The 14,547-nt window shown below is 41.9% G+C and overlaps 1 long non-coding RNA gene across 1 annotated transcript; it reads right to left on the reverse strand.

The window, feature by feature from the left end:
- Positions 1–1,399: 1,399 nt before the first annotated feature.
- LOC144461947 (uncharacterized) lies at positions 1,400–2,379 on the reverse strand. Its single transcript, XR_013490530.1, has 3 exons — positions 2,264–2,379; positions 1,797–2,025; positions 1,400–1,485 (listed from the first exon to the last, which is right to left on the reverse strand). It is a non-coding gene; the product is annotated as an uncharacterized LOC144461947 (long non-coding RNA).
- Positions 2,380–14,547: the final 12,168 nt, after the last annotated feature.

Here is a 14,547-nt window from a genome sequence, read left to right on the forward strand (position 1 = left end):
TTATGTTGTTATTATTACATGCAGCGTAGTAACAATCTGTGAACAGACAGGTGACTCCTGAAATTGTAAATAGATTACACACCATATATTAGTTCAATACTCGACCTTCTGACAGCTAAATAATTTCAAAATAGTTTCTCTTTTGTTGTGTGACAAGTTCATCTATCTCCAACACTGCCCTCTTCTCTCAATCCTTCCACCATAACTGTTTTCCTTGTTTGTTTGAGGACATCAACAGTTGTGATGGGAGGATCAGGAAGAGGGCAGGGTTTGAGATTGCTGTGTAATAACATCTGTGAGCTATTTTTTATCAAACATTTCAATGTACAACTTGTAAATAACATGATCAGATTTTCAAAAGTAAAATGACAACTCACAAAATGATAAACTGTTATTTAATTTACAATATGTACATGTATGAGGTAAGAATGAATACTTTGCGGTAAATGGACAGGTATGGATGAACCTGCAGTCTTTTGTAATCAAGTTATTTGTTCAGTCGACAGACTGGTTTGGGACAGAAAAAGTAGCACTATATCACTATATTACTGTATGTCACACTATAAAACTATAACATTATGTCACATTACATCACACTGTATTACACTATATTACATTGTCCCAAATAAAAAAAAATATCACACTGTAGCATCCTATTTTACAATGTATCACACCAAAATCAACAAATAAATATAAGGCACACTTATGACTGCTTTTGGGATAGTGTGGAAGGCACTTGGGTGTCACCGTGGTTAGCCCTGTTGTTTACAACGGAAGATGGTACAGGTTTTTAAAAAGGGGGGGGGGGACAACATGCAACTTGAATATTATTCCTCTGATGAGCCTGTGAACCTAGATTTGTGTGCTTTTATGACATCCTCCTTGTTGGGTTTAGGAAATGGGGTGATGTTGGCAGCTAGACGGGGGACGTTCACTTTTGATGTGGAGTCTCTGAATATGACTGAGGGATCCAGCCGTCTGTGCAGTACTTGCTCCATCAGGTCATCTCTGAATCTTTGAGTTGTCTCCTTGTAAACTGGCCGGGAAACCCACTGCTTGGACTGCTTCTGAAAGACAACGTTATGTCTCTGGAGGCCTGAAATGATATACAAGCATGAATTGAGATGTTTCAAAACGTTCAATGACTTCTTGACAGATGCTGTTCCATAACATTTTATTTACTGCCTTGAGCAGAATGAAATAAGTCCTATATAGCTCTAGTTTACAGTGATTACGGTAGACAACTCGTGCAATGAAAATTCTCAAAAACTAAAATGATCTTTTTTAGGTATTTTGTGTAAACTTGCCACTACTTATATTCTTAGTATTTACCTGTTGCAGTCAAAGCCTGTTCACGCTTTGTGTTGTGGTTCTCATTGTGATCCATGACAGCCAACCTTGTGCGTGCCTGCATCGAAGGATAGTCAAAATGCAGGTGCTTTGGACAGTATTTCAGGAGGGCATTATGGAAAACCTCAAGGTTTCCTGAAAACACAAAAAACATAATTGACATTACAAACTACAAACTATAAACCACATACTTTATGCAATATTTATCACAGTGTGTGTGCATGACCTGTTGAAGATTGTCATTGTGGAATAATGTATTTATGTCTTATGTATAAAAACTAAAAACGTAGAATAGTATGCATACCAATGCTCCTCTTGTCTGTGGTGCTACATAACCACCCCATTTACTGTAAATCATTTTCACAGAAAGATTTCCTGAACACACAGTTACATCTTATTGCATTTTATTGGGCCTTTTCACTATCTTCCAACACATATATACATACCCGTGTGCTTGAACAGCGTCATTTGCTCCAAATCTTGAAGGAGACGTCTGTTCATCACCACCTCATATAAGGCTTTGAAGGCAGCTGAGTCTTCCAACAACCATCTCTTCTTCCTTTGCTCATCTGCTGACAAATCGGGGTGGTAGCATTTGTGCTCTTCTCCATTTTCCTCCCAGCGATGGACTCCACGGATATGATGAAGGAGTGACTTCCATCGTCGAATCAACTCCTGACAATAACATTCCCCCACAAGAAGAAATCATTGTAGCATTGATGTAACATTCCATATTAACTATCCACTGAATAAAATTAGAAACATTGTATGCCATAGACATGTCAGCAAATCAGTAATAATGTTTCATCATTTTAGGAATGAAGTACTGAAAATGAGGTACTGTATGGTCTAGGTCAACAAGGAAAAGTGAAATGCTGTAGGGCTGTCTGCAACGAGGTGTGATTGTGTTTACCTCTCCATCTCCTTTCAATGTGCTGCAGCACCAACACAAGTGATTGGTTATGCTCTTTATCCAAGGACCAATGTCTTTGCAGTACTTGCGTTTAGAGGCTTGGACCAATTTCTTTTTTATTCCTAAAATAAAAGCGGAAAAGGATTAGAAACGGACATTACAATTCAGAAATGGCACACACAGACAAATTATTTTCTATGGCTGTTCTCAGTGAAAACACAGCACAGCATTATACTAAGTGACAGGTATTGTGCTATATGGGCACATAGAATATTGTTATAAGTAGACCAACCTTTTGTTATATGCCAAGGATCAAACTGGTGGTCTATGTCTGGAAAAGTCTCTCTCAAAGTTTTCCTGATGGATGGATGTCTGTCAGTGGTTACGACCTTTACACGGATCCCTTCATCCAAGAGCCTTTCCAGTCCTTTCCTGAAACCTAATGGCTCCATACCAACAGAACTTTTTGCTTAGGTCACCTTGGGGGAACAAGAAAGGTTTACGAGTTACTGGTGATTACATTTTTGAAAGAGACTTCGTAGCACAATAACTGTTATATTTTTGTCTATTATTGTGTTTTTCTTACCTGAATCAATTCAAAGAGTATGATTTCATTTGTGGAGTCATCCATGAAGGAGTAGGTTGTGTATTTGCTTGAATGGCCCGGGCTATCACTTCTTCCATCTCCACACACATGCACCGCCTCACCATCCAGAGTCTGGCAGATGAGCCGTGCAAAGATGGCATTCTCCTGCATCTTGTATGCTTCCTCAATGACAGGAATCAGGTAGCTAGACTGTATGTTATAATATGTGGTTTTCTTGGGCAGTTGAAGCCTCAAAACCGCTGCCCAATCAGCAATGTCAGTGTAAGATGCACCAGTGAACAGCGTTGCTGCTGCTGTAAGCAGATTGTTTTCAGCCATCCCACGGACATTTGGACATGACTCCCATTCTCCAGTGTGACTGTTGTTGCATTGCCATCTCACTTTGAGTCTGCTGCCAGATGATGCTAGGTTGTTGTCACACATTTCAGCTCCACAAATACTGCATCTTTGAAACAGTTCCATAAGTCTGGACTCATTCACTATCCACTTCTTTTCCATCCATGTTTTTGTGTTTTGTGGAACGCTGGATGCGCTTTCCGAGCTAGATCCCTTTTCTGAGGTGGAGGGGCTTGTAAAGGGGACAAAACTGGAATCAGCAGGGTCATCACCAGGCTCTGAAGTCATACTGATGTCCAAGGCAGATGACTGTGGAGTAATATCCATTTCATCTGTTTCCTTTTCACTAGTTTCCTGTGGTTGGCAAATCAACATGACAATATTTAGTCTCTACTCACTTGTATAGTTTTTCAGCACTGACTGTTTCTCACTGCATTTCTCAGAAAGGAGAATATACAAATATCTGCCTGTTCAATTACTGAATTTTTGGTGCTCTGGATAATTGCTAAATAAAAGCATGAAATATAAATATGATGCAATAAATTGATAAATTTGTTTTTATTGTCATGGCTCCTAGGCTTGTAGCATATACTTACATGAAATAGTAGGCTTGTTCGTGCCCTGCCTGAAGATTGTGGATGACGATGCAATGCCCTGTACAACAAAGAGATGGATTTCAGAAATTGTTGCATTTATCACAAAGTAGACATGACAACAGAGTAATTAGCATACCGATTGTTCCCTCCAACTTGGTGCCAGGGCAAAATATTTCCCAGATCTTGAGGGCTTTGTGCGTGGACCTGTCTGCTCAGGACTAGTCAGCTGAAGAGTGAGTAAGGGGCCCTCAGCAGCATGGCTTTTGTGGGGGGTTGACTGTGGTACACCACTGGAATTCAAATAAACAATATAGCCGCGAGCGGCAATCTGCGGGTTCTAACCTGTTCCGCCCCAAACCAGCCACCGTGACCCTCACCACCCACCGTGACCCTCATCTGCCATAGTGCAAGACGTTCCCCACTCTGTCCCTGAAAGCTCCAAGCAATACATACTCTTTCCAAGTCACACATTTCTTGAAATCGGGTTTTCAGCTAGCCTACATGCTAATAACATTTGTGGTATACTTTCACATAGAGACTCCATTTGAACATCAAAACATAAATTGAAATTTTACCTATTGATGCGTATTTCAAAGTTTCAATAGGTATTTTAATGTTTAAGCAATCACAGTTCCATGATCATGATAATTTTGGGAGAAATCTGGAGATAATAATGGATGTGTATGGGAGAGGCTGTAAAATATTCTGTAAGGCTAAAGACACAGATGTGAGTGTACTATTATGATTTTACCTAAATGAAGGTAAGTGAAAGTTCAGACAGGAAGACCATCTCTTTACGTAAGTATACCTCAAAGCCACTTCTCTGTTTTCCCACTATCCTCTTGCTCCACCCTTCTTCACATATTTCAACAAGTCACAGTCTGCCAGCCTCTCCCTGTTCTCTACCAATCCGTCATTAGCTGTCAAATTTCTCTCTCTGCTGTCATCCAGCTGTCATTTCAGCAAAACTCCCAGCCCACCTCCACCCCTGCACCACCTCCATCAAGATACAGACTGTCTTAATCTGGATCTTCAACCCAGAAGTTCCCTCATCCGGTGACCTCAAGATTCCCTACCTTCCCCAGTGTCTAGGCCGGGGGGTGGGGGTAACTTCTTCAGTTGCAAGTTTCTCATCCACAGATCAGTTTACTCAGCTGGTCTCCTCCCCATGGTCTAAGTGGCAAATTATCAAACCATTCTAAATATATTCACGTGACCTCAAAAGTCACATAACTATAGCAACATGTGCACATGCAGGCTTTTTTATTCAAACATGACATAATAGCTTCATTTGCATGAAGTGGTATTATGTGGTAGTGAGGGTCCGTGTACCTTTTGATAGTTTGATATTTTGTTTTCAAAATAAAACGGATTTACGGAAATACGGCCGTTTTCCCGTTATTCCGTTTTGAGACACAAAACGAAATAACGGAAGTGCTTCCGTTTTCCCGTTTTCTCTTTCAAAACCAAATTACGGAAAAACCAAATTGAAACGAGACCCAGATGCATTAGCTAGGTACAAATAGGATAGGCCCAGTACTCTATGTCATTGTTTTCTCTCTGCTCAATTCCTACAACATTGTTTTTTGTGTTTATCTTTCTTAACCCCACCTGAACAACCACTAGTCTATAAAAATGTTATGTAATGTTTTATGTTTCCAAATCAAATGAAATCAAAATGATAGTAGGCCTGTTTACCATATTGTTCAACCAGGTGAAGTTCCAAAAACATAGGCTAATCTGTGGCATTTTACTAAATCTAAAATAGGCCTACATGTGCCGCCCTCTTCAAGGCTAAAAAATGTCCTGACATCATGTTTGTTTCACTTATGTTGTAGGATGGGAAGTCATCAAATATTAGCAAAACTCACAGAGTGAGAGAGACCTGCAATGTCTGTTTGTCAGTCTGTCAGACTGTCCTTGCCATAATAGTATTAAACTTAAAATCTGCACCATATCATTAATGATTAACAAGACTGAGTAACTACATTGGAGTTGGAACCCAGGATCAACTGTGTGAACATACAAGGAGTTATACATGTAAGCAGAAAGGAGAGTGGAGAGAAACATGATGTAAAGAGAAAGCTTGGGTAAATGACATGCAGTAATCATTTCGTCCATCGCTGCTTACTTGGGTGACATGCATAAGATTTGTCTACTTCTCATGAGAATTGTGTCATATAACACACGCGGCCTGCGTCTAGGACACAATGCAGCGGATAAGGCACGGCGACTTGTTGTTGACAAACTCCTTGAGGAAACTGACATTCTTTGTCTACAAGAAACTTTTCTTGCTAAACAGGACCTGGACAAGCTTAACTCTGTTCATAGTAACTTCCATGGGGTGGGGGAGTCAACCACAGATTTGAGCTTGGGGTTGGTTCAAGGCAGAATACCTGGAGGTGTGGCCATTATGTGGCATAAAAAATATGACCCTCTGATCAGTGTGATTAGATTGAGAGTAGACTGGTGTGTTGCAATAAAAGTTTCTTATAATGGTAATGTTCTTATCATTTTGAATGTTTACACACCTTATGAATGTTCCAGTAACGAGGACGAATATCTTCAAAAGCTTGCTTTTATTGGCTCTTTTATTGAGGAAAATGAATGTACCCGTATTTATGTAATGGGTGATTTGAATACAGATATCTCTGATAGGAAGTCTGTGTTTGGCCGATACCTAGTTGAATTTTGTCATGATAATAAGCTCTTGTTAACAAGTAAGATCCATTTGCCAACAGATAGCTATACATATGTCAGTGAGGCTTGGAATACAACATCCTGGCTAGATCATTGTGTAAGCACAGCTGATGCCCATGAATGTGTGGATAAAGTTGAGATTTTGTATGGGTTTGCAACAATGGACCACATGCCTGTCTCCATTATGCTCAATGTAGAAAACCTACCTACAATGACCACGGATGATAATCAGGTTAATCATGGTGGGAAAATTGAGTGGGCTAAACTCTCAGAGAACGACCTGCTACATTATCATGACTTGACTGAGAAGACCATAGGTAACATTGAAATTCCATATGATGCTATAATGTGTGATAATTTCAACTGTGGTATGCCAAATCACAAAGAAGAGCTATGTGTACTATATGACAGAATTGTGCAGGGTCTGAATGAGGCTAGTAAACCACTCATTCAGAGAAAAGCAAAGAAGTACAGCTTCAGGCCAGGCTGGAATGAGTGTGTGGATGAACTCCACCAGCAAGCCAGAGAAGCTTTTAAAAATTGGGTTATTCAATTTTCAATTCAATTTTATTTATAAAGCCCAATATCACAAATCACAATTTGCCTCACAGGGCTTTACAGCATACGACATCCCTCTGTCCTTAAGACCCTGACAGCGGATAAGGAAAAACTCCCCCCCAAAAAAACCCTTTAACGGGGAAAAAAAAAACGGTAGAAACCTCAAGAAGAGCAACTGAGGAGGGATCCCTCTTCCAGGACGGACAGACGTGCAATAGATGTCGTACAGAACAGATCAGCATAATAAATTAACAGTAATCGCTGGTAAATCAAGGCATGGACCTGAGAGTGAAATTAAAAAGAAAGCTGTTGCTAGGTTCAAATATGCAATTGGGAAATTGGCTTTAAACAAATCCTGTGGCCTTCATCTGATCTCTGCAGAGCATTTGAAATTTTCATGAATGAAATTTTCATTTTCAAGAATGAATGAATGAGTGAATGAATGAACTAGAAAATTTCACATGAAATTTTGAGTGTGCCTGATGCTCGCTGCCAACTAGTATCCCCATAGCAATATGCTAATTATTAATAGCAGTAAATGTATCACTGTGTGTCTGTGTGTGTGTGCATGCCTGAATGTGTGTATGTTCACGTGCTGTCGCGCGTTTGTGTATGTGTGAGTCTGTTTGTCTGTCTGTGTGTATGTCCACTTACAGATAGAAAAAACAGCTTAACTTAAGAGCTAAAAAAGACTGCAGTCTAAAATGTCCAAGATGGACACAGAAAGACAGAGACAGACAGACCCAGACAGGCAGACTGACACATATGTAATTACCTCTGTATGATGAGGCTTTAACTGCAAAGAAGTCAGGTTGCTGAAATATTCAAATTTGACTGTGCTGTGACACACAGACGATTGGCCGAACGGCTGGAGTTGATTCAGCCAATCACCAGTTGGCAATGGCACAGTCAAATTTAAATACACCAAGAAAAGGCAGAAACTGAGCCAAAAGTTCCTCTCAAACTCCAACTGTTTAATGAAAAACCGTAAGTGCTACAGCTACAAAAAGCACACCGTGAGCGAGAGGACAGGATGCGGATCACAAAGGTGTAAATTTCATTTCTGTGGTGTGAAAAATGAGGCCAGAGCCATGATGGACATAAGTGGAATGGTCTGCTTTCTTCCAGAAATTTGGGCTCTCACTTAACATGGAATTCAAATAAACACAAGAAGTTTGTGCTCTAATGAAAAAAAAAAAAAAAAAAAAAAAAAAAAGGGATCAGCACTCAGTGAATAATCCTCCTAAGCCCTACGATAAGCTATTATGGCAAGGCTTAACTATACAGACCCGTGAGCAGTGATAACTAACATGTCTTTGGGGTCATCGGGTGGGAACCTCCTTTCACCAGTGTCTACTACAGTGATCTCTGGCGTCCCAGAGACACTCCCCTAATGCCAGGTCTCACTGACCGAACTAACCGAACAACCAAATGCATTTGCAAGATCTAAAAATATTACATGTAGGTCCCTTTTGTTATTCTTCGCTGCCTGAATCTGGTGCCAGATCATGCTAGTATGCTCTAAACACCCTGAAAAACCTGGTATTCCTGCCTTCTGCACCATGGTATCTATTAAGCTATTCCTTTCTAAGTAGCTAGCTAGTGCGTTTGGTTCAGTACCGCACAGCCTCATTTGGAGTGCGTTTGACTACTTCAGAGTGCCACAGGTAGTTGTTAACTTAGTGAAAGCATATTTTCAGGATATTAGGTTGTGTCTAAGTACAGCAGGTTTCACAACAGGTTGGCAGAGGCTAGAAATAGGCATCATGGCAGGGTGTACAATTTCTCCATTAGCATTTACTATGGCAATGGAAGTAATCATCAGGGCTTCTAAGTGGGTGGTAGGTGGGGAGAGACGGCAGAATGGGTTGCATCTTCCACCAGTTAGGGCTTACATGGATGACATGACACTGGTGACCACAACAATGCCATGTACAAAGAGGCGACTAGAGAAGGTAAATAAGAACCTCAAGTGGGCCAGCATGAAAATCAAGCCTAGTAAATCTAGAAGCATCTCGATATGTAGAGGGAAGTTAAGTGATATGAAGTTTGTCATAGATGATGAGGACATCCCAACAATTAGGGAAAAGTCAGTAAAGAGCTTAGGTAGGTTGTACAATGTAGAGTTGAATGATAAGGAACAGGTGGTGAAATTTAGAAAAGATGTGGCTGAAGGATTGGATAGAATAGATAAATCAGAACTTCCAGGAAAGTTGAAGTTGTGGTGTTTGCAATTTGGGCTATATCCTAGGTTAATGTGGCCATTGTCAATTTATGAAATTCCAATATTGTGGAGAGAATTGAAAGGTCGGTTAGCTCCTACATTAGGAAGTGGTTGGGCGCTCCTAGGTGCCTAAGTAGTGTTGCATTGTATGGAAAAGGGATACTTCAGCTGCCAGTATCTAGTTTAACAGAGGAATTTAAATGTACCAAGGTCAGGACAGAGCTCTTGTTATCTGGGAGTAAGGACATGGTAGTCAGGAGTGTGGTTCCAAATCCAACCAAGGGGAGGAAGTGGAACCCAAGATCGGCAGTTCAGGAGGCAGAGGCAGCTCTTAGACATGCAGAGATTGTAGGTAATGTTCAGTTTGGCCAGGGAGGCCTGGGGCTTGGCTCAGGTAAACCGGTATGGAATACAGCAGGCCTCAAAGATAAAAGAAAGCTGGTTGTAGAACAGATACCCAGACAGGAAGAGATAGTAAGGGGTGCAAAGGTAGTGGCCCAGGCTAAACAGGGACAGTGGTTGAATTGGGAAAGTGTAGAGAAGAGGAAGCTTAGTTGGAGGGACCTGTGGAGTATGGAGGAGAATCGTATTAGATTCCTGGTAGGGGCTACATACGATGTCTTACCCCAGAACCTAAAACTGTGGGTAAATGAGGACCCATCATGCCCATTGTGTTCACGTACCGCAACTTTAAAGCATATTTTGTCAGGCTGTAAAGTTAGCTTGTCACAAGGCCGATATACATGGCGACATAATCAGGTGTTGAAATGTTTAGCTGCAGGCATCGAAGGGAAACGAAGACAGGTGAATTCAGAAGGTGTTAAGGATAGGAGCTTAGTAATTCAGTTTGTCCGTGAGGGAGAGAAATACAGAAGGGATAAGTTAGTGAGGAGGCAAGGGTGTGGCCGCCTAGAAGGTGCTTGTGATTGGGAAATGCAAGTAGATTTAGGGGGAAAGCTTGTTGTTCCTCAGGAAATAGTCTGTACCAGGCAGAGGCCTGACTTAGTGTTGTGGTCAGTGAGTCAACAGATAGTTTATTTCATTGAGCTGACAGTTCCTTGGGAAGACTCAGTGGAAGAAGCCTATGAAAGAAAAAAGCTTAGATATGCAGACTTAGGAGCAGAAGCTGAGCAGCGAGGATGGAAGACTAGGATTTGTCCAGTGGAAGTGGGGTGTAGGGGATTCATAGCAAGATCAACTGTCTCAATCCTGGGGGAACTCGGAGTGCGATGACAGAGTTTGAGGAAGACAGTGAGGGAAATGTCAGATGAAGCAATTAAATGCAGCCAGTTTATCTACTACAGAAGAAATAATGTCAGCTGGGGGCCAGCAGGGGGAACTACTAAGCAGGGCACATAACTCCTTGAGATCAGGTGGAGAGATCCACTTCCTGTCAGGAGAAATCCAGGAAGAGGAAGTATTTAAGTGTGGGAGTGGCCTATTGGAATCCATTTTGTTTGAGGCCATGCAGCAAGGTGAGTGTGCTTGCTGATCCTGTAAGTCCAGTTAGCTCCTTTAACTTTAGCTTATATTGTAGTTATGCTATGTAGTGTGTGAAATAGAGTATGGTGAATGTGACAGGAAAGCTAGTATCAGCATTGCTTCTGCCTGGAGCTCGCATGTATGGAGCCTGGGTTTGGTTGAAGATGGCAGTGCTGTTTGGGCTGAGAAAGCCATGTGTAAGTAAGGAGGAAATCCAGGAAGAGGAAGGTTATTTAAGTGTGGGAGTGGCCTATTTGAATCCATTTTGTTTGAGACCATGCTGCAAAGTGAGTGTGTTTGCTGATCCTGTGAGTTCATTTATCTCCTTTAACTTTAGCTTACATTGCAGTTATGCTATGTAGCGTGTGAAATAGAGTATGGTGAATGTGCTAGTAAAGGTAGTATCAGCATTGCTTCTGCCTGGAGCTCGCATAAACGGAGCCTGGGTTTGGTTGAAGGTGGCAGTGCTGTTTGGGCTGAGATCACTGTCTAGCCTCCTGGAGGTGTCATTGTTGTGAGGGCTCGTCTTGGGGAGGTAGACTGTACAGCCTAACCCGGCGGGGGAGTGTGACAGCCTAACAAGGCTTCCTTCCCTGGGTCTACCTCCTCTGTGGTAGTATATGAAAGGTAAAGGAGGTTGTTCGGTTAGTGCGGGGAGCAGTGAGACCTGGCATTAGGGGAGTGTCTCTGGGACGCCAGAGATCACTGTCTAGCCTCCTGGAGGTGTCGTGGGACCAACTAGACGAAACACCGGTGAAAGGAGGTTCCCACCCGATGACCCCAAAGACATGTTAGTTATCACTGCTCACGGGTCTGTATAGTTAAGCCTTGCCATAATAGCTTATCATAGGGCTTAGGAGGTTATTCACTGAGTGCTGATCCTTTTTTTTTTTTTTTTTTTTTTTTTTTTTTAGAGCACAAACTTCTTGTGTTTATTTGAATTCAGAACTAGCCCAGCTAGTGACTGCTGTGAATAGGGCAGCTGACAACAAGGGAAAGACCATGTGACCGCTTGGAAAGACAGCTGACAGGAGGGAAAAGACCCCAACGGTGCTGGCATGGGTTAGCAACCCATGGTAGCAGTGGTGAGGCCTAGCAGCCTTACTACAACCAAAATTAGCTACAGCCAACATAGGAAAAATACCCCAAGAGTCAGCGAGAGCAGGGGTGGAAGATGACTCACAGGTGGATTACACGGTAACAGATATTGGAACGGACACGACTATGACTTGGATCTGTGACTCAGTGAAGGATAGGGGCACGGACCTATCCACCAGTGCTAGAATTAGCAGCACTCAGGGCAAGGTGAGTGCATCTGTAGAGGATAAAAGTAGCACAGTTGAGAACAAGATGCTTCAGGTTTGCCCTTGCGGCTGGCAGAAAGTAACATCAGTGAAAGGCCTCAGAACTCATCAGGGAAAGAAGAAGTGTGTGGCAAAGAAAGGGCAGAGTAGCCGCATTGATCAGTACTTCCTAAGAAGTCAGTCGAGTCAGTCGGATGAAGTCCAGCGGCAGGTAGAAAACCACAGTTCGCAGGATATCAGTAACGCTGCCACTGAGGAGGAGGGGGTAGTAAGAGAGGATGCAGGTGACACTGAGGCCAGTATGCTAGCCAGAGAGAGAACCATGGAGCAAAAGGTTAGAGTTAGATGGCCTAGAGCAAATGACAGTAAAGAATGGGAGATAGTTAATAGAGATTTGTCAGTAATCTTGAGTAGGCTTAGAGGAAATGCAATAGAAAGGTTAGAAAAGATGGGAGATATAATGTATTCATATGGTGTAGAGAGGTTTGGGGTGCATGAGAGAAAGAGGAGTGAGAGGGTACAGTCAGGTAAGTCTAGGCGGCAGAGAGAAATAGAGAAGTTAGTCAAGGAAAGAAGACAGTTAAGAAAGCAGTGGAAAAAGGCTACAGAAGAAGAAAGGGAGGGAATTAAGGTGTTGCAAGAGGAGTTGAGAAGCAGGCTAGCAGTTCTTAGAAGGGCAGAGCATCTCAGGAAAAAGAGGAGGAAGAAGGAATATGCTAGGACAGGTTTTTTCAGGGACCCTTTTAAGTTTGTTAAAGGATTGTTCAGCCAGGAAAAGGGAGGGCAGCTTAAAGCAGAAAGGTTAGAGGTTGAAGAATATTTGAGAAACACATATTCAGATTTGGAGAAGAATAGGATAGTAGGTTTCCCACCTGATATCCCTCCATTAGGAGGGATAGAGCATGAGATGGATGTCAGGCCACCTAGGTGGAAGGAAGTTCAGGAGGTGGTCAGGCGTGCAAAGGCTTTTTCGGCCCCAGGGCCTAATGGAGTCTGTGGACCTTAGCCAGTTCCGGATGATTTCTCTCTTGAATGTGGAGGGGAAGATTTTCTTTAGTGTAGTAGCGTAGAGACTAGCTAGCTACTTAGAAAGGAATAGCTTAATAGATACCATGGTGCAGAAGGCAGGAATACCAGGTTTTTCAGGGTGTTTAGAGCATACTAGCATGATCTGGCACCAGATTCAGGCAGCGAAGAATAACAAAAGGGACCTACATGTAATATGGCACAATAGCTGAAATCAGCCACCAATTCTGTCGGATCTAGCGGGACATCTCTCACCTCGTCCTGAAATAGGTAAGATAACACTATTCAACAAAAAAGGATTACTTTTCATATTACTCACAATACATACATGAAGGCAATACATTTGAATGCAATTCATTACAGATCATCCAATACCCTACACATTCAATGGCAAATGAAAAGAATAACATCTTAGTTGGTAAAAGTATTGAAATTCAGTAGGAAAAAAATGGTATTAGGCATAATTCATGTACCATAATCCAATTACTGTACACTATCCAGGTTTCATAAAAGATGAACATATGTAATAAACAAAAATACATAGATAGATATTCTGAACCATTGCATACTGTAACCTTGGAAAAAATTACTTGGGCTAGCCTTGAGGCTGTTGGGCCAAACAATGTAAACATACATCGTTTTTTTAGTATTGTTGTTTTTGTAGCGTTATGTATGTTATGACTGCCATGTAGCTTACTACATGCACTTCAGAGCTACCATAACTTGGTTTGATTTTACAGATAAAAATAGCGCAGTTGTATTCTCAGACTGGTTTCCCTGCCAACATAGTTGTAACGTTACTCAATAAGGGGAAACACGACGTGACCCCGGAGTTACGAGGCGAATACAGTAAAATGGCCGTCCTATTTATCTTGTCTGGCGCAAGATAATATGCCGTGCTAAGCGTTACAATGTGAAAACAAAACACAAGTACTTGCCTCGTTTACTGTCTGTGTGACACCAAGTGATGGGATGGCCGTGTCCTTCAAGAAAAGTCTCATTGTTTGGGTTCTGAATTCCAGTTTTTCGTAGTAGTCGTCCCGTAAAAAATGCTCTGAGCAAACTAGCATCCTCTTGACTGCTTCTTGTGGGGTGTTGGGATCCATGTTCAGAGCACCTAGCCATTGTTTCATCCGCTCCGGATTTCTAGTTGGAATTGAGTGAAAAATAAGATGTGACGCTATCTTCTGCTTATTGTCGCAACCCCGTACAGCACACGTACGAGGCATTTTGTAAAATTGGGATTTATAAGTCTCTCTCTTCCAAAAAAAGTGTCACAGTGTCCTACAAACTCCTTCACTGATCTACTGCATGAGCTCTTCTCCTCTTCTTCTTCTTCTTCTTTCTTTTTATGGCGGTTGGCAAACAACTTCTCAGGTGCATTACCGCCCTTCTTCTTCTTCTTCTTCTTCTTCTTCTTCTTCTGCTTTCTTCCTTAGCTGTTTACTGGC

The sequence above is a fragment of the Epinephelus lanceolatus genome, chromosome 24 (assembly GCF_041903045.1).
Source record: "Epinephelus lanceolatus isolate andai-2023 chromosome 24, ASM4190304v1, whole genome shotgun sequence".
Taxonomy (NCBI): Eukaryota; Metazoa; Chordata; class Actinopteri; order Perciformes; family Serranidae; genus Epinephelus; species Epinephelus lanceolatus.